The sequence below is a fragment of the Scyliorhinus canicula genome, chromosome 20, assembly GCF_902713615.1.
Source record: "Scyliorhinus canicula chromosome 20, sScyCan1.1, whole genome shotgun sequence".
Lineage (NCBI taxonomy): Eukaryota > Metazoa > Chordata > Chondrichthyes > Carcharhiniformes > Scyliorhinidae > Scyliorhinus > Scyliorhinus canicula.
This window is the reverse complement of record NC_052165.1, coordinates 8,679,463-8,705,605: the sequence shown is the minus strand read 5'-3', so window position 1 is coordinate 8,705,605 and position 26,143 is coordinate 8,679,463. Positions and strand designations below refer to the sequence as shown.

General features: G+C 48.2%; 1 long non-coding RNA gene across 2 annotated transcripts; it reads right to left on the bottom strand.

Annotated features, from left to right (window-relative positions):
• Window positions 1–725: 725 nt before the first annotated feature.
• On the bottom strand, window positions 726–10,698 carry LOC119954630. Of its 2 annotated transcripts, none has more exons than XR_005458280.1 (3): window positions 10,598–10,698; window positions 9,195–9,355; window positions 726–1,663 (listed from the first exon to the last, which is right to left on the bottom strand). It is a non-coding gene; the product is annotated as an uncharacterized LOC119954630 (long non-coding RNA). The 2 variants fall into 2 exon arrangements; XR_005458281.1 differs by having other exon boundaries at window positions 9,231–9,355.
• Between the last annotated feature and the right edge of the window lie 15,445 nt (window positions 10,699–26,143).

Sequence of the window (26,143 nt, the reverse complement as noted above, 5' to 3'; positions counted from 1 at the left end):
CGGTTTTCAAAAGGATCACCAAATGATGGAAATGAACCTCAACTGTGTATTGATATGTATGTAGTCAGGTTAGTGAAGGGTTAACTATTGCATCTCTGTATAAATCAAACACGAGAGGGTGCTACCACTCCTCTGTATTTAAGTTAGACCCTGAGGGAATTCTGGAAGTAGCATAAGGAGAAAGCATGGTGACAGCATAAGAAGAAGATTAGATTAAACAGAGTTAACACAAGGTGAGATCATAGTGTTGTTAGTGACTATTAAGATTATTGAGTACTGCTAGACAGATTCAATATTACTTAATTATTATCTGTAGCTCAGTAGAGTGTGCGAATGTCATTTAATTAATAGTATTATAATAAATTAGTTCTGTTTCAATCTTTTGATTGGTGGATTCTTTATCAACAACACATCAGCTCATTCTGGAAGAAAGGACAAAGAACACAACATATTACCACGAAGGGTAATATAACAAGCTGAGATCCAAACAGTGTCTATGGTCTGACTAACACCCCTTCCCCAGAAAAAAATTGTAAGAATTTTAAATTGCAATTTTTAAATGTAACCCTTTTGTTTTGAAAAATATGCTGCGGTGGGGGGGGGGGGGGGGGTAAGTAACAGTTATTTCTAGGAGGGTCCAAGATGTTCCCAGATGGACACTGTCCCATTCGCAAATGACTGTCACTTTGACACCCCAGCTAACAGCATAAGAAGCTCCCATTTTGCATTCCGATTTAAGGACTTCTCCAACCCTGCAAGCCATTTTTCACTTTGGAGTCAGTTCAAGCTGGTCTAATTTACAGGTCACTTTAAACCAACATTGGACCTGGCAAAGAATAGCAAAATCATTCAACGATTCTGTAACTTGCAATTGAAGCAGATTCCTTTTGTAACGTTTTCCATTGATTCTTTATTTTAATGTAAGGAGATTTGAAATGGTTGACGTGTCAAAGTCATACTGATTACATCAATTTGAAGAAATCTTGAGTTTCTAAGACAAGCAGTAAACATTTGCTCTGATAAATCCAGATCCAATTGAATACTTTGTTATGACAATTGCAAAATATTTCACTATATCATTTTTTCTTTTTTTTTTGGAAAATTTAGAGTGCCCAATTATTTTTTTTCCCAATTAAGGGGCAATTCAGCATGGTCAATCCACCTAACCTGCACATCTTTGGGTTGTGGGGGTGAAACCCACGCAGACACGGGGAGAATGTGCAAACTCCACACGGACAGTGACCCAGAGCTGGGATCGAATTGGGTCCTCAGCACCGTAGGCAGCACACTATCACTTTTTCAATGTTTAAAGGAAATTAATGCTGCCATTATATTCTCATTTGTACATAAAATGATGCTTTTAAACAATTTAATGAGAAACAAATTTCAAAAAGAAGTATTGGTGTTCACAACCTAATTCTGTTATGGCTACCATGGATGTTGTGTACAAGTTGGCCTTAGAAGCCTCAAAAGAAGCCCTCCAAATACAGGGGTCAACCTATATTCCAAGTAAAAAATGGAGCGCCGGTCAGTGGTTGTGGGTGGTCGCCATTTTGAAATGTCATCAGCATCCGCACAGAGTGGGTATGACTTAAACACCTGTGCATCTTTGCAACACAGTCCACATCGCCTTCTGGATCCCTTGCATCCAGTTACAGGGCACCTGTAAGTAAAACATGCAAAAAATTGAGGCTAATTAGTATTGCGAGCATAGTATGTCATGGCTGAGAAGGGGAGTCAAATTATATACGGGTTCAATTTATATGCCATGAAATACGGTATGTGCTTCGCAGAATTGAACAGAATAAGAATGCAAATGAGAGGTTCGAACACAGTGTGTAAAATATACTTCCCGTCAAAATCTTGTCAGCGGGCTGGAACAGAACTTTCCCTGTTACATGTGTCCTTTGTGATGTCAGTTGAACAGACAATGTTATGGCTTCCCACTGTCTCTAGTGACCAGAACGCTGACATCAGTGGCAGGATGAATAAATTATTGTCGAGCAGATCGTAGAGGTCACTTTTGACTGAATAAATCCAGGATGAAGGCTGCTTAAATAAGGCATTCGTCAAAACTGTTACAGAAGTTTAATTAAACCATTGATCGATTAATTAAAATTAAAGCAATATCCATGAATGTTCTGCATTGTATTTACCCCCAGAAATAATGCCAACATTTATGCCAGTGTCAAAGAAAGATTCCGTGCCATTCTCCACCCAGAATGATTGGTGCAGAAACTGGCATAACATTTGGTACAATGTCTATCTCAATGCAACGCAGGAAATTTGAGTCCATCACCAGGTATAGGCAATGTTAATCCAAAACACAACTTTGAGGCGTGGCAGTGCTAAAACAAGGCAACATATGTTTAAACTGATGAAGAAAAGAAGGAGTCACACAGTCATTGGGCCCACTGAGTCCATGCTGACTCTCTGCACAGCAATCCAATCTATCCCATTCCCTCACTCTATCCCATAGCCCTACAAGTTTATTTCCCTCAAGTGCCCATCCGATTACATTTTGAAATCATTCATCATCTCTGCCATCACCATCCTCAGAGACAGAAAGTTATTTCTCAGATTCCCCCTTGTATCTCTTGCCTCAAACCCTAAATCTATGTCTCCCTTGTACGATCAGCTGAGGGAAACAGCTTAACTTTTTCGACCTTATCCAAACCTGCCATAATCTTGTATACCTCTATCAAACCTCCCTTCAATCTCCTTTACTCAAAGGTGAAAAACTCCAGGTTCTCCAGCCTAACCTTGCAGCTAAAGATCCACATCCGTGGGTCCATCCTGGTAAATCTGCCCGCCACTCTCTCAAGAACCACCACATCCTTTCTAAGGTGTGGTCACCAGAACTGGACATAATAATTGTGGTTTGATCAGGGCTATAACAGTTTCAGTGTAACCACCTTGTTTTTGTACTCAATACCATTATTTATGAAGTCCAATATCCTATCTTCTTTTCCAATCATTTTCTCAACATACCTTGTTACTTTCATAGAGCTATGCATATGAACCCTCTCTCTGCATATGCTTATGAACTGAGTCATTAAATCTGTGTTTACCCTTCTGCCAAAACGGAACACTGCAGAACATTAATCTTCAGAATGAAAAATGAACTTCCAGATTTAGTGGTGGAAGTGAAAACGTAGATTAATTCATGAGATAAATAGCCGAGGAAAACTCCACACTGGTTGGAGGCGTATCGAGAACAAAGGAAAATGGTTGTGGTTGTTCAAAGTCCCAGGATATTGTCTCAGCCCCAAGACATTGTTGCAGGGGTTTCTGAGGATACTACCTTAGGCCAAACATTTTTCAGCCTATTCATCAATGACCTTTCCTCCTTAATAAGGTCAGCTCACTGATGATTACAGTGTTCAGTATCATTAACAACTCCTCAGATATTGAAGCAGTCCGTGTCCTTATGCAGAAGACGTGGGCAACATTCAGGCTTATGCGACTAATTAGCAAGTAACGTGTGCAACACACTCTTCCTGCAAGAGAAACACCTAACCATCTCCCTTTGACATTCAATGGCGTTACCTTAACTGAATCCCCTATCATCAACAATATGAGGGTTATCATTGACCAAATACTTATAAGAAGCTGCCATATAAATAATAATAATCGCTTATTGTCACAAGTTGGCTTCAATGAAGTTACTGTGAAAAGCCCCTAGTCGCTACATTCCGGCGCCTGTTCGGGGAGGCCGGTATGGGAATTGAACCCGCACTGCTGGCCAGCTGTTTAGCCCACTATGCTAAACCAGCCCCTATTGTGGCTACAAGAGCAGATCAGAAGTTGGAATTCTGATGCAAGTAATTTACCTCTTGACTCCCCAAAGTCTTTCCACTTGTCTACATGGCACAAGTCAGGAGTGTGATGGAATACTCCCCACTTGCCTGGATGAGTGCAGCTCCAACAGCGCTGAAGAAGCTCAACTCCATGCAGGACAAAGCAGCTTGATTGGCACCCCATCTATCACCTTAAACATTCACTCACTTGTGCACCAACAAACAGTGGCAGCAGAGTACATATACATCATTCACTGCAGCAGCTCATCAAGACTCCTTTGACAGCATCTTCCAAACCTACGACCTCTACTATCTATAAGGACAAAGGCAGCAGACACATGGGAACAGCACCACCTGCAAGTTCCCCTCCAAGCTTCAAACCAACCTAACTTGGAATTATATCACCGTTCTTTCACTGCCACTTGGAAGTCCCTTCTTAACAGGCGTAATTACACCAGGCGGACAAAGGCGGTTCCCCACTTCCTTCTCAAAGGCAATTATGGATGAGCATAAATGCTGGCCAGTGGGGGACACATCCCACAAAATAATTCAGCCAAAAAGATCATAACGGTAAAGATTCCAGTGAAATACAGATCTGCTGCCAATGGCCCACTGCGCCTCACAGATAGCCAGTATTGAACTTGCACATCTGTTGGGGATTTATCTCATTTACAACAGCAACAGCTGTGACCTATAAAGGACCTTTATTGTAATAAAACATCCAAAGCCCTTCATAGGAGTATTAAAATAAAAAATAGACAAAAATAAATATTAGGGCGGATGACAAAAAGCCTTGATCAAAACATTTTGAATGGAGACGTAGATGCCGAGAGGCAGAAATGTTTGCGGGGGAGGGGTCATTCCAGAAGTTAGGGACCTGGCAACTGAAGTCACAGCCACTAATGGTGGATCGGGGCCTGGAACTAGATGGTATTGTAATCTTGTCTGGTTGCAGGGCAGAAGATATCAGAGAAAAGGAGGGGCAAAAGTCACAAAGGGATTTGAAAACAAGACTAAATATTTTAAAATTGATTAACCAGAAGCTTATCAGGTCAGCAAGTGTGGCAAGTTATATGTTAAAGCATTATTATGACAGGGGAGATAGTCAGGATAGGAAAATATCCGCAGTGGCAAAAGAGGTAAGGAGTGAAATAAAAATATCAAAAAACTCTGAGAATGAATCGGAAGTCGAAAATTCTAAAATTCTAAAGGGGCTGGTTTAGCACAGTTGGCTAAACAGCTGGCTTGTAAAGCACAACAAGGCCAGCAGCGCGGGTTCAATTCCTGTACCAGCCTCCCCGAACAGGCGCCGGAATGTGGCGACTAGGGGCTTTTCACAGTAACTTCATTTGAAGCCTACTTGCGACAATAAGCGATTTTCATTTTCTTTTTCAAGTTGACCCTCCGGTCATAAGATTAGATAATACGGAGGTGCCTAAAAACTAGACGTAATATTAAGCTATTTTCTAGAAAACTGTTGAGGTGACTTACAAAAGCTATTACAAACTCATGAATCGATTTGTGTGACTAGACCAAAGAAACTATCTTTGGTCATTCATGACGTTATGTAGGGGATGTGTCGCGCATAAAGCAACATTCCTACAGACTAAATCCAGAAAGATTAACCCAAGTGAGGGAAGGGATCAAATTCATGATGGAAAGTGACACTCTTGTACTGAGTCACAGTAGCTGGAGCTCATCTAATGTAATGGTATCTTGGGTAATGTAATGGTTCATGGGTCCAGAGCCAATGTTGAGGACTCCCATGGTCACTCCCTTCTAGCTTTACACCACTGTGTCACCATGCACATTGTGTTTGCTTTGCCCCAGAACCTCCATTACCAGGGTTGGCAGTGAAGGGATCTGGGATTTTGGCTGACAGGTGCCAGTCTGACTGTGTCAGGCTGTTGCTTGACTAGTCTGTAAGAGAGCTCTCCCAATTTTATCATTTTGGCACAAGGACCCAGGAGTGTGATCTAGTGGCCGCGTTAGCCGCAGGAGCAAATCCCGACAATGGCCGCTAAATCTCTCAAACGGCCAAAGACGGGATTTGCATTGGCGAGATCTCAGTGTGAAATCTTTCCCGACCCCGCCAGTGATGTAATCAGGCTCACGCCCAGATTTCCATATATTTTGATAAATTATCATGTAATTACCGGGCTTGAAGCTGTAACATACGGAGTATCTTCATCCCACCTCCGGGGGCATGACGTCATGCCAGCACGGATCATTACTGGTTTTCAAAAAGGAAAATCAGTCAGGATGGCCACGCCAGGGGTGCAAGAGATGCTTGTAGACTCCGGGAGGTATGGGACATGCTTGGGCATTGACCCCTGGTGCCTTGGCTGTACTACCAGGGGGCATTGCCAGAGGGCACAGCTGAGGCAATGGCAGTGGCCAATGGTGATGCAGTCATAATGTCTGTTCGGGCAAGGGGGAGGGGGGCGGGGGAGCCTTAAATTTAACTTCAGGCCTTTAGACCCCGTCCCCCTGCAGGCTGTGCAATCCTTGCCAGCACTCTGAAATTGCACAGAGTATCACTAAATCAGCGAGAAAAGACGGCTGTGAAGTCAACGAGTTTCACATAGCTTTTCTCATCTGATCGAACAGAACCCCAGATGTTAGTTAGTTGTGGGGTTGACTGGGCTGGGTGTGCCTTTGCTGTGTCCAAATAAAATTCTTAGATCAATACTGGTGCTTCATCCAATTTTATTCTGATTACACTTTGTTGTGGTAGTTGGGTATTTCTGTGGGTCGAGAGTCACATATAAGCCACACTGCTTCCTTCCCGAAATGACATTCATGGACTGGATGGGTTTAATGTAGTTAAACAATCTCGTAGTTAGATGTCAAGAGGATGATAATACAGGGCCAACGGCATTGATGTTGAGCAGAATAACTGGTACTAGTTTTTAAGTTCCTGATTAATTTCATCAACTAAATTTAAATTCCCCGTATATCATGGTCAGATTTGAGCCTAAGCCGCTGGATCATTAGACCTGTAACATAGCTGCTATGCTACCATTCCCTTCGTTTACTGGATCTCTTGGAGCATTAAGATGAAAGGTTATAAAGTCTTTGCAGCAAAAGATCAATGCCTTCCTCCACACGTTCTCACATCACCGGAATAACGTTCAATTCAATCCAGTTTGAAGAGACAGTTTGACTCTGTGTTTCTCGTTGACATGCCATTCGCTGGCAGCGAGATTCTCTACTCTAATAATAATATAATCATGGAATTTGCAGTGCAGAAGGAGGCCATTCGGCCCATCGAGTCTGCACCGGCTCTTGGAAAGAGCACCCTACCCAAGGTCAACACCTCCACCTTATCCCCATAACCCAGTAACCCCACCCAACACTAAGGGCAATTTTGGACACTAAGGGCAATTTATCATGGCCAATCCACCTAACCTGCTCATCTTTGGACTGTGGGGGGAAACCTGAGCACCCGGAGGAAACCCACGCAGACACGGGGAGGATGTGCAGACTCCGCACAGACAGTGACCCAAGCCGGAATCGAACCTGGGACCCTGGAGCTGTGAAGCAATTGTGCTATCCCCAAGGCTACCATTCTGCCCTTTATTATTGTCACAAGTTCTTCCCAGAGGTGGAGGACAGATGTGAACGGTGCCAAAGAGGCCCGGCCAACCACGCCCACATGTTCTGGACTTGCCCCAGACTTGTGGAGTACTGGACAGCCTTCTTCGAGGCTATGTCCAAAGTGGTGGGGGTGAGGGTGGAGCCATGCCCGATAGTGGTGGTCTTCGGGGGTTTCAGACCAGCCAGATCTATTCCTGGGGAGGAGGGCGGATGCCCTTGCCTTTGCCTCCCTGATCGCCCGCCGTAGAATCCTGTTCGGCTGGCGGTCAGCAGCACCACCCAGAGCTGCAGACTGGCTGTCCGACCTCTCGGAATCTCTCCAAATGGAGAAAATCAAATTCGCCGTCCGAGGGTCAGACGACGGCTTCCACAGAACGTGGGAGCCGTTCACCCAATTGTTCCGGGACCTGTTCGTGGCCAACAAACAAGCAGAAGAGCAGCCAGGTAGCCAAGAAACGGGAAAGTAGCCAACGATTGAGAGGGAGAGATAGACTGTGAGAGGGGGAGAAGGGACAGCTAAATCTAAGAGGAAGGAAAGGCGAACCACAGGGCTCGGGGTGGGGGGAGGGCAGAAGTGGGGAGAGGGGGGGTGGCAGAGGGAGAGACAGGGAACAATAGAGGAGAGCCAGGGAAGGGGAGGGGGGAGGCAGGGAAACGTTAACAAACTTGGCATCCACAGAAACAGAGAAAATGGGGAAGACGAGAGGGCCGCAGAAGCGGAAGTGCGCACGAGACGACAACATCAGCGAAATCCGTCCGGAAGAAGCAAGGGACAACCACGAACGGATGCCTACATATGTGTGTAAATAACTTTGCCAAGGGTACAGAGCTGCCGCTGTTGAGCGGGGGCACAATACCGTCCGCTGACTGCGGGGAAAATTAACACTTCAGCAGCAGCAGCGACCCATGGGGGGGGGGGGGGGGGGGGGGGGGGATGAGTGGCCCGATGGGAGGGGGTTGGAGGATTGAGGCGCGTGGGGTAACGTCTAGTGGATTGCTGATGTATATTCTCTTTATGCACTAGATTAATGTTCACTAAGTTGCTGTGTTAAGATTATTACTATTTAATATAGAACATTTTGCAAAACCTTAATTTAAAAAAAACAGCAGCAGCAACCCGGCGGGGGGGAGGGGGGGATTTCTTTTCCTTTTTGTAGGGGGCGCATGCTCTATCCTGTTTTGAATTTAGTGTTAATTTGCTAAACTGTATCGTTTAGAGGATTAAGTTGTTCTGTTCTGTTGGCATGTTGCCCTTCTTTCTTTGTATTATTTTCCTTTTTGGAGGGTTTTGTAAACTTATTGAAAACTTTGAATAAATACATTTTTAAAAAAAATTATTGTCACAAGTAGGCTTATGTTAACACTGCAGTGAAGTTACTGTTAAAATCCCCTAGTCGCCACTCTCTGGTACCTGTTCGGGTACACAGAGGGAGAATTCAGAATGTGCAATTCATCTAACAAGCACGTCTTTCGGGACTTGTGGGAGGAAACTGAAGCGCCCGGAGGAAACCCACGCAGTCACGGGGAGAACGTGCAGACTCCACACAGGCAGTGACCCAAGCCAGGAATCGAAGCCCGGTGAAGCAACAGTGCTATCATGCCGCCCCACTCTACTCCCACCGCTTGTCAATGGGATTTCCCATTGAAGAAACTCCATGCTGCTGGGAAGCCCATGGGCGGAGGTGACCCATCCTCCCAACCGGCCGCTGCCACCATCCAACCCTCACCAACATCTTTATCCAGACTCTGAATTTTCTGAAAATATCAAACGTCTTTCCAGTTCTGAAATGTTACCTCTATTTTGTTCCCCACAGCTGCTTGCTGACTTACTGCGTTTTCCCAGCAATTTCTGTTTTTTACTTTGGATTTCCAGCAGATGCAGCAGAGTCCTTTTGTTATCATACACACTGCTCATTTTTCAGCATTAAAATGAAAAACCACAGCAAGAATGTTACCTGTGTGACATAAAAGCAACAAACTCTAAGCATAAAAGTCAGTAAACTGTGCAAGCGGAAAAACAGCAGCACTATGCATATTACTATGGCAACCTTCTGGACAAATTCAAACATAGTACTGCAGTGCTGTGCGCATTACATTTATATTTTATAATTAATGTATTAGAGAATACAAGCATTCAATGAATATGCATCCAGTCGATCAGAGCAGCATTGCCTAAGTTTACGTGTACAGTAAATAAATTACTCCGTAGATTCAGCCTATTGTCACAAGACTGCAAAACTGCTTTAAATCAAGATGAAGCGGCTGACAGAAATGGGCCAGCCACAGAATTATGTACACATATACCCACCAAAGATACTGCAGTGGTACTGTACTGTACTTAAAGTCAGTGCATACTATGTGCCACGTTAAAAAAATGCTGAGCCATCATATGTTGTTAAAATAACAGTGAATTTAACGGCACTCGCTACTATTTATATGCAAATGTATAACTTCAGATGATGGGTGGATGTGTGGTTAAATATGGAAATACAAAATTCCTATCCTAGGCCGTGCTACTCCACCATTAGCTTCGTCAAAATGGCATCTTGCTGTTGCTTTACTGTTTAAATTATTTGAGCTGTGAAATTCCTGACAGATATGAGTTAAGCTCATCCACAGAAGGTTAAGCCTTCTTCATTCCAATCTAAGTACCCTTTCAACAATTAGAAAAGTAGCTAATCACTAACCAGTCAACCTCTCTGCCACGAAAAAATAACTATATGGAGTCTTATTCTTTCAAGTTTTAATTGTTGCTGGAGATTTTACAATGTCAACAGCAGGTCGAATTTTTGTTGCTCCCCTCAGGTGGGTTCTGAGACCTGGGGGGGAGGGGATGTAAAAACTGGATGGATGGGGTTCCCTCCCGTATCTCACCCACCACCACCCAGACGTAATTTCACCGTAGGGTGGGCAAGGCTTCAGTCAGAACGCCTGCCCATGACCATATTGAGGCTCTTATTAAGGCCTTTTCCTACCATAACTCAATTTTACGCATGGCGACGAATGGAGAAAGTTGACAATCTCAGTCTCAAATGGAAAATACTGTGGCCGGGGGTGGGGGAGGGGGGAAGGGGGGGGGGGGGGGTTGGCGGTTGCCTCAATCTGAAGGTCCCTTCCGATTCGGGTGCCCTTTCCGCAGCTTTCCCGATCGTCCAGGGATTCCTCACCCCTCCCGACCCAGGATCCCTGGTCCTTACCTGAAATGCGGTAACAGGACTGAGGCTCAGGCGTGGCTCCAGTACCTCGAACCTCTGCCCGCCACTGCAGCACTGTGCCTGGAGGGGATGGCGAGCTGTTATTCAATCTCATTGGTCAAAAGGTCTCTAAGGCAGGACTTCCACCCAGACCGCAGTCCAACTTCCTGCCAATCAATGATCTACTGAGCACGAAATGACAGTGGGTCTGTTGGAGTCAGCGGGGTTGACTTTCTGGCCCTGTTTGCTTCAACCCCAATGCCTGATTCATCTCCAGGTAAAATTATCAGCTCACACTTCCAACAAACAATTTAAGAACCTAAATTCACATGGCAAGGCTATTTAATAGGAGACCCTGATGCATTGCCACAACAAATTAGAACATAGAACAGTACAGCACAGAACAGGCCCTTCGGCCCTCAATGTTGTGCCGAGCCATGATCACCCTACTCAAACCCACGTATCCACCCTATACCCGTAACCCAACAACCCCCCCTTAACCTTACTTTTATTAGGACACTACGGGCAATTTAGCATGGCCAATCCACCTAACCCGCACATCTTTGGACTGTGGGAGGAAACCGGAGCACCCGGAGGAAACCCACGCACACAGGGGGAGGACGTGCAGACTCCACACAGACAGTGACCCAGCCGGGAATCGAACCTGGGACCCTGGAGCTGTGAAGCATTTATGCTAACCACCATGCTACCCTGCTGCCCCCTTTTTTAAAGAGAGAATTCGCCCTTTCGCTCAATAATACATCGAGGAATTATATTGTTTCGAAACATCATACAAATTGTCGCCACTCCCTTCCTAAATCTTTCTACGTCACTCTCCTCCTTTAAGATACTCATTTAAACCAATGTCTTGGACCAATCTTCTGGCCCTATCCTAATATCTCCTTAGGTGGCTGTGAAACCTTGGGATATTTTGCTATGTTTAAAGCACTGCATAGATGTGTGGTTGTTATCGAGCACATTACCTCCATGCCAGGATAAAGAAGTGCATTGGGCAGATCTTACAATCCCAGTACTGGCAAACGCTGTGTGTTTGAAACACACAGAAAATAAGAGCAGGGGTAGGAGAGTCGGTCCTTTGAGCCTGCTCCACCATTTAATACGATTCCACACTCCCGCCCTCTCCCCATATCCCTTGACATCTTTGGAGTCTAGAAATCTATCTATTTCCATCTTAAATATATTCAGTGACTTGGCCTCCATGGCCTTTTTGTGGTGGAGAATTCCACAGGTTCGCCACCTTCTGAGTGACGATCTTTCTCCTCATCTCAATCCTAAATGGCCTACCCTGAGACAGTGACTCTTGTTCTGGACTCTCCATCCAGAGGGCACAACATTCCTGCATCCATTCTGTCCAGCCCTGTCAGAATCTTATGTGGTAAAGTAGAATTCCTACAGGGCAGAAGGAAGCCATTTGGTTCATTGAGTCTCCATCAACCCTGCAAAAGAGCACCCTATCTGGGACCACTCCCCACCCTATCCTTGTAACCTCGCACATTGATCATGGCCACCTAACCTTCACACGTCTGTGACTTTGGGAGGGAACTGGAGCAACGGGAGGAAATGCACACAGACATGGGGAGAATGTGCAAACTCCACACAGACAGTCACCCAAGGTCTGGTACTTTGAGGCAGCAGTGCTAACCACTGTGACACCATGCCACCCTGATGTGCCAATCAGATCCCCTCTCATTCTCCTACATTCCAATGAACACACGCACAGTCGACCCAATCTCTCCTCATACGACAATCCTGCCATCCCAGGAATTTGGTGCTATCGAGGACCAGAAGCAGCACCACACGTTCAGGGGAGCCAATTTACTCTGGAACCTAGATCTTGTGGTTCATCACACCTGACTTTGTGAGAGCCCACATTGATGGATCAGCATGTAAATTTGGGCTATTTCCCCTACACTACTGCCCTGTTATTTAAAGTGTTTTACTTCGGGCTGCTCCTAATAGGCTTAACGCTTGCTAGAAACATGGGCCTTTAAATCAGGAGGAGTTTCAAAACACTTTGGCATTCTTGGCACTCACAGCACACACTGCAGCACTCACTTCTCCCCAGCTCCCCCAAACCCAACACACCAGTCTCTGCTCACAACACTCTCCCCGTCCCGCTCTCCTGGGTCTGCTCGCCCTCCTTCAGCACTCCCCACTCCACGGTTCTGCCTGATCATCCTTGGTCCTCTTCCCTACCCAGTCACTCTTCCGGCAGTCTCGATTCAGCTTTTCCTCGCAAGTATTCTCAGCACCTCCGCACACCTGGGCTCTTCATTCCAGCCAATGTCAGAGAAAGGCCGGGGTGGAGCGGTGAGCAGAGCCGTCTTTGACTGGTGGGGGTGAACGATGCTGTGAATGACTAGTAGGGTTGGTGAGTAGAACTGTTTGTGGATGGGGGGGGGGGGGTGTCGGGCAGAACTGGTCAGGGGACAGCGGACTAGATCTAGCATGAGCCACCGCTGTCAGGAAGAACAAAGAAAAGTACAGCAGAGGAACAGGCCCTTCGGCCCTCCAAGCCGGTGCCGACCATGCTGCCCGTCTCAACTAAAATCTTCCACACTTCCTGGGTCTGTATCCCTCTATTCACATCCTATTCATGTATTTGTCAAGATGCCCCTTAAACGTCACTATCGTCCCTGCTTCCAGCACCTCCTCCGACAGCGAGTTCCAGGCACCCACTACCCTCGGTGTAAAAAACTTGCCTCGCACATCTCCTCTAAACCTTGCCCCTTGCACCTTAAACCTATGCCCCCTAGTAATTGACCCCTCTACCCTGGGAAAAGGCCTCTGACTATCCACTCTGTCTATGCCCCTCATAAGTTTGTAGACTCGTAATTCAGGTCGCCTCTCAAGCTCCGTCGTTCCAGTGAGAACAAATCAAGTTTATTCAACTGCTCCTCATAGCTAATGCCCTCCATACCAGGCAGCATCCTGGTGAATCTCTTCTGCACCCTCTCTAAAGCCTCCACATCCTTCTGGTAGTGTGGCGACCAGAATTGAACACTATACTCCAAGTGTGGCCTAAATAAGGTTCTATAAAGCTGCAACATGACCTGCCAATTCTTATACTCAATGACCCGGCTAATGAAGACAAGTATGTCTTCTTGACTCCCTTCTCCACCTGTGTTGCCCCTTTCAGCGACCTGTGGACTTGTACACCTAGATCTCTCTGACTGTCAATATTCTTGAGGGTTCTACCATACACTGTATATTCCCTACGTGCATTAGACCTTCCAAAATGCATTACCTCACATTTGTCCGGATTAAACTCCATCTGTCATCTCTCCGCCCAAGTCTCCAAACAATCTAAATCCTGCTGTATCCTCTGACAGTCCTCATCACTATCCACAATTCCACCAACATTTGTGTCATCTGCAAACTTACTAATCAAACCAGTTAGATTTTCCTCCAAACCATTTATAAATACTAAAAACAGCAAAGGTCCCAGCACTGATCCCTGCGGAACACCACTAGTCACAGCCTTCCAATCAGAAAAGCACCCTTCCATTGCTACTCTTTGCCTTCTATGACCTAGCCAGTTCTGTATCCATCTTGCCAGCTCACCCCTGATCCCATGTGACTTCACCTTTTGTACCAGTCTGCCATGAGGGACCTTATCAAAGGCCTTACTGAAGTCCATATAGACAACATCCACTGCCCTACCTGCATTAATCACCTTTGTGACCTCTTCGAAAAACTCTAAAAAGTTAGTGAGACACGACCTCCCCTTCACAAAACCGTGCTGCCTTTCGCTAATATGTCCATTTGCTTCCAAATGGGAACAGATCCTGTCTCGAAGAATTCACTCCAGTAATTTCCCTACCACTGACTTAAGGCTCACCAGCCTGTAGTTCCCTGGATTATCCTTGCTACCCTTCTTAAACAAAGGAACAAAATTGACTATTCTCCAGTCCTCCGGGACATCACCTGAAGACAGAGAGTGTGCGAAGATTTCTGTCCAGGGCCTCAGCAATTTCTTCTCTAGCCTCCTTCAGTATTCTGGGGCAGATCCCATCAGGCCCTGGGGACTTATCTACCTTAATATTTTCAAGATGCCCAACACCTCATCCTTTTGGATCTCAATGTGACCCAGGCTATCTACACACCCTTCTCCAGACTCAACATCCACCAATTCCTTCTCTTTGGTGAATACTGATGCAAAGTATTCATTTAGTACCTCGCCCATTTCCTCTGGTTCCACACATAGATTCCCTAGCCTCTCCTTCAGTGTACCAACCCTTTCCCTGGCTACCCTCTTTCTTTTTATGTACGCGTAAAAATCCTTGTGATTTTCCTTAACCCTATTTGACAATGACTTTTAGTGACCCCTTTTAGCCCTCCTGACACCTTGCATAAGTTCCTTCCTACTTTCCTTATATTCCACACGGCCTTCCCGCCCTGACAAATGCCTCCTTTTTCTTTTTGACGAGGTCTGCAATATCTCTCGGTCGCCAAGGTTCCCGAAATTTGCCGTATTTATCCTTCTTCCGCACAGGAACATGCTGGTCCTGAATTCCTTTCAACTGACATTTGAAAGCCTCCCACATGTCAGATGTTGATTTACCCTCAAACATCCGCCCCCAATCTAGGTTCTTCAGTTCCTGCCTAATATTGTTATAATTAGCCTTCCCCAAATTCAGCACATTCACCCTAGGACCACTCTTATCCTTGTCCACCAGCACTTTAAAACTTACTGAATTGTGGTCACAGTTCCCGAAATGCTCCCCTACTGAAACTTCTACCATCTGGCCGGGCTCATTCCCCAATACCAGGTCCAGTACAGCCCCTTCCCTGGTTGGACTGTCTACATATTGTTTTAAGAAGCCCTCCTAGATGCCCCTTACAAATTCTGCCCTGTCCAAGCCTAACTTCCCACTAACTTCCCCAGTCAATGTTGGCGAAGTTGAAGTTTCCCATCACAACAACCCTGGTGCTTTTACTCCTTTCCAAAATCTATCTACCTATCTGCTTCTCTATCTCCCGTTGGCTGTTGGGAGGCCTGCAGTAAACCCCCAACATTGTGACTGTGCCTTTCTTATTCCTGATCTCTACCCATATAGCCTCGCTGCCCTCTGAGGTGTCCTCCGGAGTACAGCTGTGATATTCTCCCTAACCAGTAGCGCAACTCCGCCACACCTTTTACATCCCCCTCTATCCCGCCTGAAACATCTAAATCCTGGAACGTTTAGCTGCCAATCCTGTCCTTCCCTCAACCAGGTCTCTGTAATGGCAACAACACCATAGATCCAAGTACTAATCCAAGCTCTAAGTACCAGCCTCCCCGGACAGGCGCCGGAATGTGGCGACTAGGGGCTTTTCACAGTAACTTCATTGAAGCCTACTCGTGACAATAAGCGATTTTCATTTCAAGTTCATCTGCCTTACCTATTATACTTCTTGCATTAAAACACATGCACTTCAGGCCACCAGACCCGCTGTTTTCAGCAACATCTCCCTGTCTGCTCTTCCTCAGAGCCATACTGGCCCTTTTCCCTAGTTCTCCCTCAATGCTTTCACCTTCTGGCCTATTGCTCCTGTACCCACTCCCCTTACCATATTAGTTTAAACCCTCCCGTGTGACACGAGCAAACCTCGCGGCCAGGATATTTATGCCTCTCCAGTTTAGATGAAACCCGTCCTTCTTATACTGGTCACAGTATAGTCAGAGCTCCCAGTGGTCAAGATAACTGAAACCCTCCCTCCTGCACCAGCTGTTTAGCCACGTGTTTAGCTGCTCTATCTTCCTATTTCTAGCCTCACTGGCACGTGGCACAGGGAGTAATCCCAAGATTACAACCCGAGAGGTCCTGTCTTTTAACTTTCTGCCCAGCTCCATGAACTCCTGCTGCAGGACCTCATGCCCCTTCCTGCCAATGTCATTAGTACCAATATATACAACAACCTCTGCCTGTTTGCCCTCCCCCTTCAGGATGCCCATTACCCATTCTGAGACATCCTGGACCCTGGCACCAGGGAGGCAACATACCATCCTGGAGTCTCTTTCACACCCACAGAAGAGCCTATCTATGCCCCTGCCCCTGCTCTTCTGCACTTTGACTCTCCCTGCTGAACATCAGAGCCAGCCGTGGTGCCACTGCTCTGGCTGCTGCTGTTTTCCCCTGATAGGCTATTCCCCCCAACAGTATCCAAAGGGGTAGACCTGTTCGAGAGGGGGACAACCACAGGGGATTCCTGCACTGAATGCCTGCCCCTTCTGGTGGGCACCCATCTCTCTGCCTGCACCTTGGGTGTGACCACGTCTCTATAACTCCTATCTGTGATGCTTTCCGCCACCTGCATGCTCCTAAGTGCATCCAATTGCTGCTCCAACCGAACCGGTCTGTGAGGAGCTGCCATTGGTTACACTTGCTGCAGATGTAGTCGACCGGAACGCCGGAAGCGTCACAGATCTGCCACATCTCACAGTTGGAGCACTGCACCCCGCTGAGTGACATTTAAGCACTAATTAATTAATTTAAAATAAACACTTGAATTATTGTTAGATTGAGTTACAATTAACTATATGGCCCTGATGCTAGATGATTTTTACTGTAAAATTAAACACTAAATACTGATCACTGCCCTCAGGTTTAGTTACTCCACTATCTAGTTAATCAATTAGATTTGTTTTGCAATATTATTTGTTTTTCAAATTTAACAGATTCCCAACCAGCCAATAATTAGTTTTTACATAATGTAATATACATTTGACACAGGGAATCTATTTGCAAATTGCGGGTATTATACACCTTTCTCTTGCCAAGTGTATGCTCAAGTGCACAAGTAGCACTTCATAAACCTCTCTGTCTTAATCATTATACAATATGAACATTCCCAAAGTCTGAGTGTCTGGAACTGTTCCTGGAACCATTAAATGTGATACCATAGGGATTCTTCTATATTATGGGAATGTGTATTTCTGGTACCGCAGGCAACCATGTTGCAAATACCCTATGCATTGAGGGCCTCTATTTACCTGCACATTCCTGCTCACGGGGCTAAATCGCTGGCTTTGAAAGCAGACCAAGGCAAGCCAGCAGCACGGTTCGATTCCCGTAACAGCCTCCCCGAACAGGCGCCGGAATGTGGCGACTAGGGACTTTTCACAGTAACTTCATTTGAAGCCTACTCGTGACAATAAGCAATTTTCATTTCATTTTCATTTCACATTCCAATTTGTCCCACGCTAAATCCCAATTCACACATTGTTGGAGATGAATTAACCCACGACACTCTTTCCTTAGGGCTGCCCAATCATATTGCCTCGGAGGCAGGTCAGTAACAAATATAAATTAGTTTCACTAGCCCGATTCATAAAAATAATCTTGAACTTCACTTGGTCTGTACTTCGAAATAGATCTTCCATTCTGCTTAGCAGGTGATGACTGTTAAAGGACCCTGTGTTCCCCTACTTGTACCATCAGTAATTATATCCAGGGGTATTTCAATCACGAAACTGGCTTGAGTGACCTTTTTTCCCCCACTGAAATTAAATTCATTTTTTGTATACGAACAGAAACTCAACATATCACAAGCAGCTCGGTGTTAAATATCAGACTTAAACTTTGTATTCACCGAATTACCTGACACTGTGCTGTGTGGTGTTCTATCGAGACATTCGATGAGTATTTTGTCAGCATACTTTAACATTGCCTGTCTTATTTATGTGGCAGGGCATCATGTAAATGTACAGCACCAGGCACCAAGGGCAGAGTCAGGCTGTGTCACTAATTTTAAATTCTTGGCCTGAGCTTCCTGATTGAAGTCAAACAGCGTTAGCTGTTCATTCACACCCCGTGTTACCAGAACTGGTGAGACTGAGCACAGCCAGACAGAATTTGTGATTTATTCCTGACAAAAACAATTTGCATTTATAATAACGCAGTAAAATGTTGCAGGGCATTTCACACTAGTGATTATCAGACAAGCTTTGAAATCAAGCCACAAAAGGTGAATAAAAGCTTGGTCAAAGAGGCAGGCTTGAAGGAGCACCTTGAAAGAGGAGAGAGAGCTAGAGATTTCGGGGAGGAAATTCTACAGCCAAAGCTGTGGGTACAGGTGGCAATGGGGGAATTGGAGAAATAGGGAATGTTGAAGAATGGAGAATTGAAGGAACACAGAGATATCAGAGGCTGGAGTAATTTAGAGATGGGTTGGGTGAAGATCACGGCAGGATTATATTTATTCATTCACAGGATGCGGGCCTAGCTGGCTAGGTTAGCATTTATTGGCCATCATGAATTGCCTGTGAGGTGATGGTGTACTGCTTTCTTGAAGCGCTGCAGTCCCTGTGCTACAGGTACACCTACAGTACTGATATGGAGGGAGTTCCAGGATTTTGACCCAGCAACAGCGAAGGAACGATGATATATTCCCAAGTCAGGGTGGTGAGGGGTATGGAGGAGAACTTGCAGGTGGTGATGTTCCCATGTGTCATAATATACACCAGAATATCATGGTGCAGAAACACACACTGATTGACACACAGCAAGACCAATCAATAGACACAACACAGCAGCCAATCACCAGTTAGAGCACAGTCACTATAAATACAGAGGGCATCAGTTTTCCCGCTCATTCGGGATGCAGCCTCTCAGAAAGACAGAGCTCACTGCTTGCAGCACAGATTTTCACCATGTGCTGAGTGCATAGACTGGTTAGGATAGGCAGAGGTCTTTAGTTTAATCTAACATAGTGTCGACCCACAATGAAAGTATGTTCAACAGTTTCTAGCTTAATAAAATAGTGTTGCACTATTTCAAGCCTTGGTAGCCTGTATGTGTTACTGCTGAGGTAGACGCAGTCTCCACGGATCCAGAGTACCCAACACATCATGGTACCAGTAGTTGATGTTAGAGCTTCTTAGACCTACCTGCAAGCGATCTGCCTTCCACCAGCACACAGCCATCCTGCAACATGGGCAGCGTCCGCCCGCCACCGCCGCTCCGCATCACCGGTAACCTAGGGGCCAACTAGAAGATCTTCAAACAACGATTCCAGCTTTACCTTGAAGCCACAGACCTGGAAGCTGCTTCAGACGCCAGGAAGATCGCTCTCTTCCTCTCCACGGCCAGGGACCACGCCATCCACATCTTCAACTCTCTCACCTTTGCTGATGTTGTTTTTTTTTTTTTTTTTTAAAATAATTTTTATTGAATTTTTCAAAATACAAACATTTTAACCCCCCCTACATTTACATTTAAATTATAACAAAACAAAGTCAAACCCCCCTACTTAACAAGAAAAAGAAAAAGAATCCCCCCCCCCCCCTACCCGCGCATCCCCCCCTCCCCCCCCCCCCCCCCCGCCGGCGAACCGACAGTCAGGCCAACTTATCATTTCTAGCAGCGTCCTCGGGCAGGCCTTGCCCGTGCCACCGCCGCTACCGTACTTCCTTCGTCGTTTTCCCCCCTCCCCCCCCCCCCCCCCCCTCCCCCCCTCCCGCCCTCCCCTCCCCTCCCGGGTTGCTGCTGTCATGGCCTCAGTTTCTATCTCTGATCCAAGAGGTCTAGGAAGGGTTGCCATCGCCTGGAAAACCCCTGCACCGACCCTCTCAGGGCGAATTTGATCCTTTCCAATTGGATGAAGTTTGCCATGTCGTTTAACCAGGTGTTAACACTCGGAGGCCTTTCGTCCCTCCACTGAATCAGGATCCTCCTCCGAGCCACCAAGGACGCAAAGGCTAATATTCCAGCCTCCCTTGCCTCCTGTACCCCCGGTTCCACCCCAACCCCGAAGATCGCAAGTCCCCATCCTGGCTTGACCCTGGACCCCACCACTCTCGACACCGTCCCTGCCACCCCCTTCCAGAACTCCTCCAGTGCCGGACATGCCCAAAACATATGTGCATGATTCGCAGGGCTTCCCGAACATCTAATACACCTGTCTTCACCCCCGAAAAACCGACTCATCCTTGTCCCCGTCATGTGGGCTCTATGCAGTACCTTAAATTGAATGAGACTTAGTCGCGCACATGACGACGACGAGTTAACCCTCTCCAGGGCGTCTGCCCATGTCCCGTCCTCTATCTGTTCCCCCAGCTCTAACTCCCACTTATCTTTCAGCTCCTCTACTGGTACCTCCTCCACCTCCTGCATAATCTTATAGATGTCCGAGATCTTCCCCTCCCCGACCCAGACCCCTGATAGCACCCTCTCACTCACCCCCCTGTCGGGGAGCGCGGGGAACCCCGCTACCTGTCGTCTGGCAAATGCCTTCACTTGGAGGTACCTGAACGTGTTCCCCGGGGGGGGAGCCCAAATTTCTCCTCCAGCTCTCCCAGGCTCGCAAACCTCCCCTCTATAAACAAGTCCCTCAGTTGTCTAATACCCGCCCTCTGCCAGCTCTGGAATCCCCCTCCTGTGTTTCCCGGCGCAAATCTGTGGTTCCCTCTTAGTGGTGCCCCTATCAGACCTCCCACTTCCCCCCTGTGTCGCCTCCACTGCCCCCAGATCTTGAGGGTGGCCGCCACCACCGGGCTCGTGGTATACCTCGTGGGAGGGAGCGGCCATGGTGCCGTTACCAGTGCCCCTAAGCTTATGTTGCCGCAGGACGCCCTCTCCATGCGCTTCCAGGCTGCCCCCTCCCCTTCCATCATCCACTTTCGTACCATCGATGTATTTGCCGCCCAGTAATATCCGGAAAGGTTGGGTAACGCCAGCCCTCCACTATCCCTACTCCGCTCCAAAAAGACCCTTCTAACTCTCGGGGTACCATGTGCCCACACATACCCCATGATACTACTCGTTACCTTCTTGAAAAAGGCCCTGGGGAGGAAGATGGGCAGACACTGGAACAAAAACAAGAACCTCGGGAGGACCGTCATTTAACTGACTGCACCCTCCCTGCTAGCGACAGCGGCACCATGTCCCACCTCTTAAACTCCTCCTCCATCTGCTCCACCAGTCTGGAAAAGTTCAACTTGTGTAGGGTCCCCCAGTTCTTTGCCACCTGCACCCCCAAATACCTAAAACTTTTAACTGCTCTTTTGAAGGGGAGCCTCCCAATTCCCTCCCCTTGGTCTCCCGGGTGTATTACAAAGACCTCACTTTTCCCCAGATTTAATTTATATCCCGAAAAAATCCCCGAACTCCGCTAGTATCCCCATTACCTCCGGCATTCCCCCCTCCGGGTCTGCCACATACAACAACAAATCATCCGCATAGAGCGAGACCCGATGTTCCTCCCCTCCCCTTGTCAGTCCTCTCCACCCCCCTGAACCCCTCAGTGCCATCGCCAACGGCTCAATCGCTAATGCAAAGAGTAAGGGAGATAGGGGACATCCCTGCCTAGTACCTCGATGGAGCCCAAAATATTCTGACCTCCTCCCGTTTGTTACCACACTTGCCATCGGAGCTGAATAGAGCAGTTTTACCCACTTGATAAATCCCTCCCCAAACCCAAACCTTTCCAACGTCTCCCACAAGTATTCCCACTCCACCCTGTCAAATGCCTTCTCCGCGTCCAGCGCTACCACTATCTCCGCCTCCCCTTCCACTGCTGGCATCATAATCACATTTAACAATCTCCGAACATTTGTGTTAAGTTGGCGTCCCTTCACGAACCCCGTCTGGTCTTCATGGACTACCCCTGGCACACAGTCCTCTATCCTGGTTGCCAGGACCTTTGCTAACAGCTTGGCATCTACATTTAAGAGGGAGATAGGCCTGTAGGACCCGCACTGGACCGGGTCCTTGTCCCGCTTCAAAATCAAGGAGATCAGGGCCTGCGACATTGTTGGAGGCAGAACCCCCCCCTCGCGCGCCTCATTGAAGGCTCGCACCAGCACTGGACCCACCAAGTCCACAAATTTCCTGTAAAACTCCACCGGGAACCCATCCGGCCCCGGCGCCTTCCCCGCCTGCATCTGGCCTATCCCTTTAATTAGCTCCTGCAGCTCTATCGGCGCCCCCAACCCTTCCACCAGCTCCTCCTGTACCTTTGGGAACCCCAATTTGTCGAGAAAGTTCTTCATTCCCCCTCTCCTCTTCGGCGGTTCAGACCTATACAATTCCCTATAGAAGTCCCTAAAGACCCTATTCACCTCTTGCCCCTTCTGCACTACATCCCCACCCCTCTCTCTCACTCCCCCAATCTCTCTGGCTGCATCTCGCTTACGAAGCTGGTGTGCCAGCATCCTGCTCGCCTTTTCCCCGTACTCATACGCCGCACCCTGCGCCCTTCTCCACTGCATTTCCGCCTTCCTAGTGGTCAGTAGGTCGAACCTGGCCTGCAAGCTACGCCGCTCCCTTAATAGCCCCTCCTCTGGCGCCGCCGCATATTTCCTATCTACTTCTAGGAGCTCCCCCACCAGCCTCTCCCTTTCCTGCCTCTCCTTCCTCTCTCTGTGTGCCCTTATGGAGATCAGCTCTCCTCTAATCACTGCTTTCAAGGCCTCCCAGACCGTCCCCACCTGCACCTCACCTGTGTCATTCGTACCCAGATAGTTCTCAATGCCCGTTCTCACCCTTCTGCACACCTCTTCGTCCGCCAACAGCCCTACATCCAGGCGCCACAACGGGCGTTGGTCCCGCGCCTCCCCCATGTCCACGTCCACCCAATGTGGTGCATGGTCCGATATCGCAATGGCCGAGTACTCCGTGTCCTGCACTCTCGGCATCAGCCCCCTGTTCAATACGAAAAAATCGATCCTAGAGTACACTCTGTGGACGTGGGAGAAAAAAGAATACTCCCTCGCCCTAGGCCTACCAAATCTCCATGGGTCTACCCCTCCCATCTGCTCCATGAACCCCCTTAACACCTCTGCCGCTGCCGGCCTCCTATTCGTCCTGGAACTCGATCTATCCAGCCCAGGGTCTAACACCGTATTAAAGTCCCCTCCCATGATCAGGCCCCCTGCCTCCAGTCCCGGGATGAGGCCCAGCAGGCGCCTCATAAAACCCGCGTCGTCCCAGTTCGGGGCATACACATTTACCAGTACCACACTCTCTCCCTGCAGCCTACCCCTCACCATCACATACCTGCCCTCCTTGTCTGCCACCACCTCTGCCGCCACAAACGACACTCTCTTTCCCACCAAAATCGCCACCCCCCGGTTCTTGATATCCAAGCCTGAGTGGAACACCTGTCCCACCCACCCCCTTCTCAGGCGGACCTGATCTGCTACCCTCAAATGAGTCTCCTGCAGCATTGCTACATCAGCCTTCAGTCCCTTCAGGTGTGAGAAGACCCTTGATCTTTTGACCGGCCCATTCAGCCCCCTTACGTTCCACGTGATCAATCGGGTCGCAGAGCGACCCGTCCCTACTCCCTGTCGATTAGCCATGTCTTGTCCCTTGCTCGCCCCGGGTCATCCCTTCTTTTCTGACCCGCTTCCCATAGCGATGGCCCCCCCCCCCCCCACCCCCCCCGGCTCTCCCCTTCTCGTCCCTGGTCTTTCTAGCAGCAACCCGGTGTCCCCCCCCAGTCCCCCCCCCTTCCCCCCCCCCCCCCCCCCTTGGCTAGGACCCCTCCTAGCCGCGATGTACCCCACATCGTACTCCCGAGAGTCAGCTGGTCTCCGCTGACCCGGCTGCTCCTGCCACATTCCGACTCCTCCCGGTTCACCCCATCTGCGCCCGTGAAAGATCCCCTTAAAACCCCCGAGAAAGACCCGCATAATCAACCCGCTCCCCCCCGTCCCGTCTCCCCAACTTAACGATATAAATACAAATACCCAATGGCAACTAAATACATAAATACTTAACTACATACTTAAATAACAAAATAATTAACTAACTCTCAACTAACCGCGTGCCCAACCATCACCCTCCATCAAGCAGTATAAATAACCGCAGATAACCATAACCCGAAAAGAAAAAAAAGGAACCAAAAAACCCCCCCAAGCACCCAAAGAAAAAGGGTAGGAGGGGTAAATAACTAAGGGAAATTGGAAACGGGAGAAATCACCCCATAAGAAGCCAACGACCCACAATAGAGATTTCAACAGTACAAATATACAGAAACACCCAACAACTCGAAACCTTCAAAATATTCAGAAAAGTCAACCGTTCGAGAAAAAACACCCCAAACACTCCACGAAACTGTTACCCAGTTCCGACCTGGCCTGAAAAAGAAAAGGGCCACTTGCACAATCAAGAGTCCCCCGGCGGCTACGACCGCCGGTGCTCCCAGGTTTTAGTTCGTGTCCAACTTTTCCTCTTGTACAAAGGTCCAGGCCTCCTCTGGGGACTCGAAATAATGATGTTGGTCCTTGTAGGTGACCCACAAGCGCGCCGGTTGCAACATTCCAAATTTGATCTTTTTCGCGTGTAACACCGCCTTTGTCCGGTTGTACCGGGCCCGCCGCTTTGCCACCTCCGCACTCCAGTCCTGGTACACCCTTACCGTCGAGTTCTGCCACTTGCTGCTTTTCTCCCTTTTAGCCCACCTCAGGACTTTCTCTCGATCACTTAGCCGCTGGAACCGCACCAGCACCGCCCTCGGGGGCTCGTTTGCCCTAGGCCTCCTGGCCATGACCCGGTATGCCTCTTCCAATTCCAGGGGCGCCGGACCGGCCCCTTCCCCCATCAGGGAGCTCAACATCTCCGCCACATATCCCGGGAGATCCGACCCCTCCAGGCCTTCTTCCAGGCCCAGGATCCTCAAATTTTTCCTCCTCATCCGAGTGTCCAGCTCCTCGAAGCGGCTCTGCCACTTCGTGTGGAGTGCCTCGTGCGCCTCCACCTTTGCCCCGATGACTGTGGCCTCCTCCTCCCTCGCGGCCATCTCCTGCTGCAGATCTTTAATCGACGCCTCTTGGATCGCCTGGGCTCCCACCAACCTGGTGGCCGTCGCGTTCATGGACTCTAAGAGTTCCACTTTCATCTCCGTGAAAAAACGGAGGAGAGCGGCCTGCTGCTCCTCCGCCCATTTCTTCCACTCCTCCGGTGCACCGCCGGCCGCCATTTTGATTTTCTTCCCCCGCTTTTTTTGGGGAGCTGCTGCCGTTTTTCTTGCCGCTCCACTCCGGGTACCGACCATAAAATCGGTCTAGTTCTCCTCAGGGGACCTTCCCCCACCGGGATTCGTTTTTTCAGCGCCGTTGGGGCCCTCCAATTGGCCCAAAAACACCTTTGTTGCAGGAGCTTCCAAATGTGCGGCTTAGCTAGTCATAGCCGCAACCGGAAGTCACCTTTGCTGATGTTGAAGACAAATCAGACTGTCCTCCTCAAATTTGACAGTCACTGTGACACAGAGGTGAATGAAAGTTTCGAGCGCTATGTCTTCCAACAGCGTTTGCAGGGTAAGGATGATCCTTTCCAGTCCTTTCTCACCCACCTCCGCATCCTTGCGCAGTCCTGTAATTACGGCTCCACCTCCGACTCCATGATACGCGACCAGATCGGTTTCGGTGTTCAGTCGGACTCCCTACGCCAGCAGCTCCTCAAGGTAAAGCAGCTCACCCTAGCGATTTCCATCGAGACCTGCGTGCTGCATGAACACGCCACTAACCGATACTCGCACATCCAGGCGGCTGAAATGGCGCGGCAAGGATCCCATGAGGCAGAATGGGTCCAAGCAATCAAG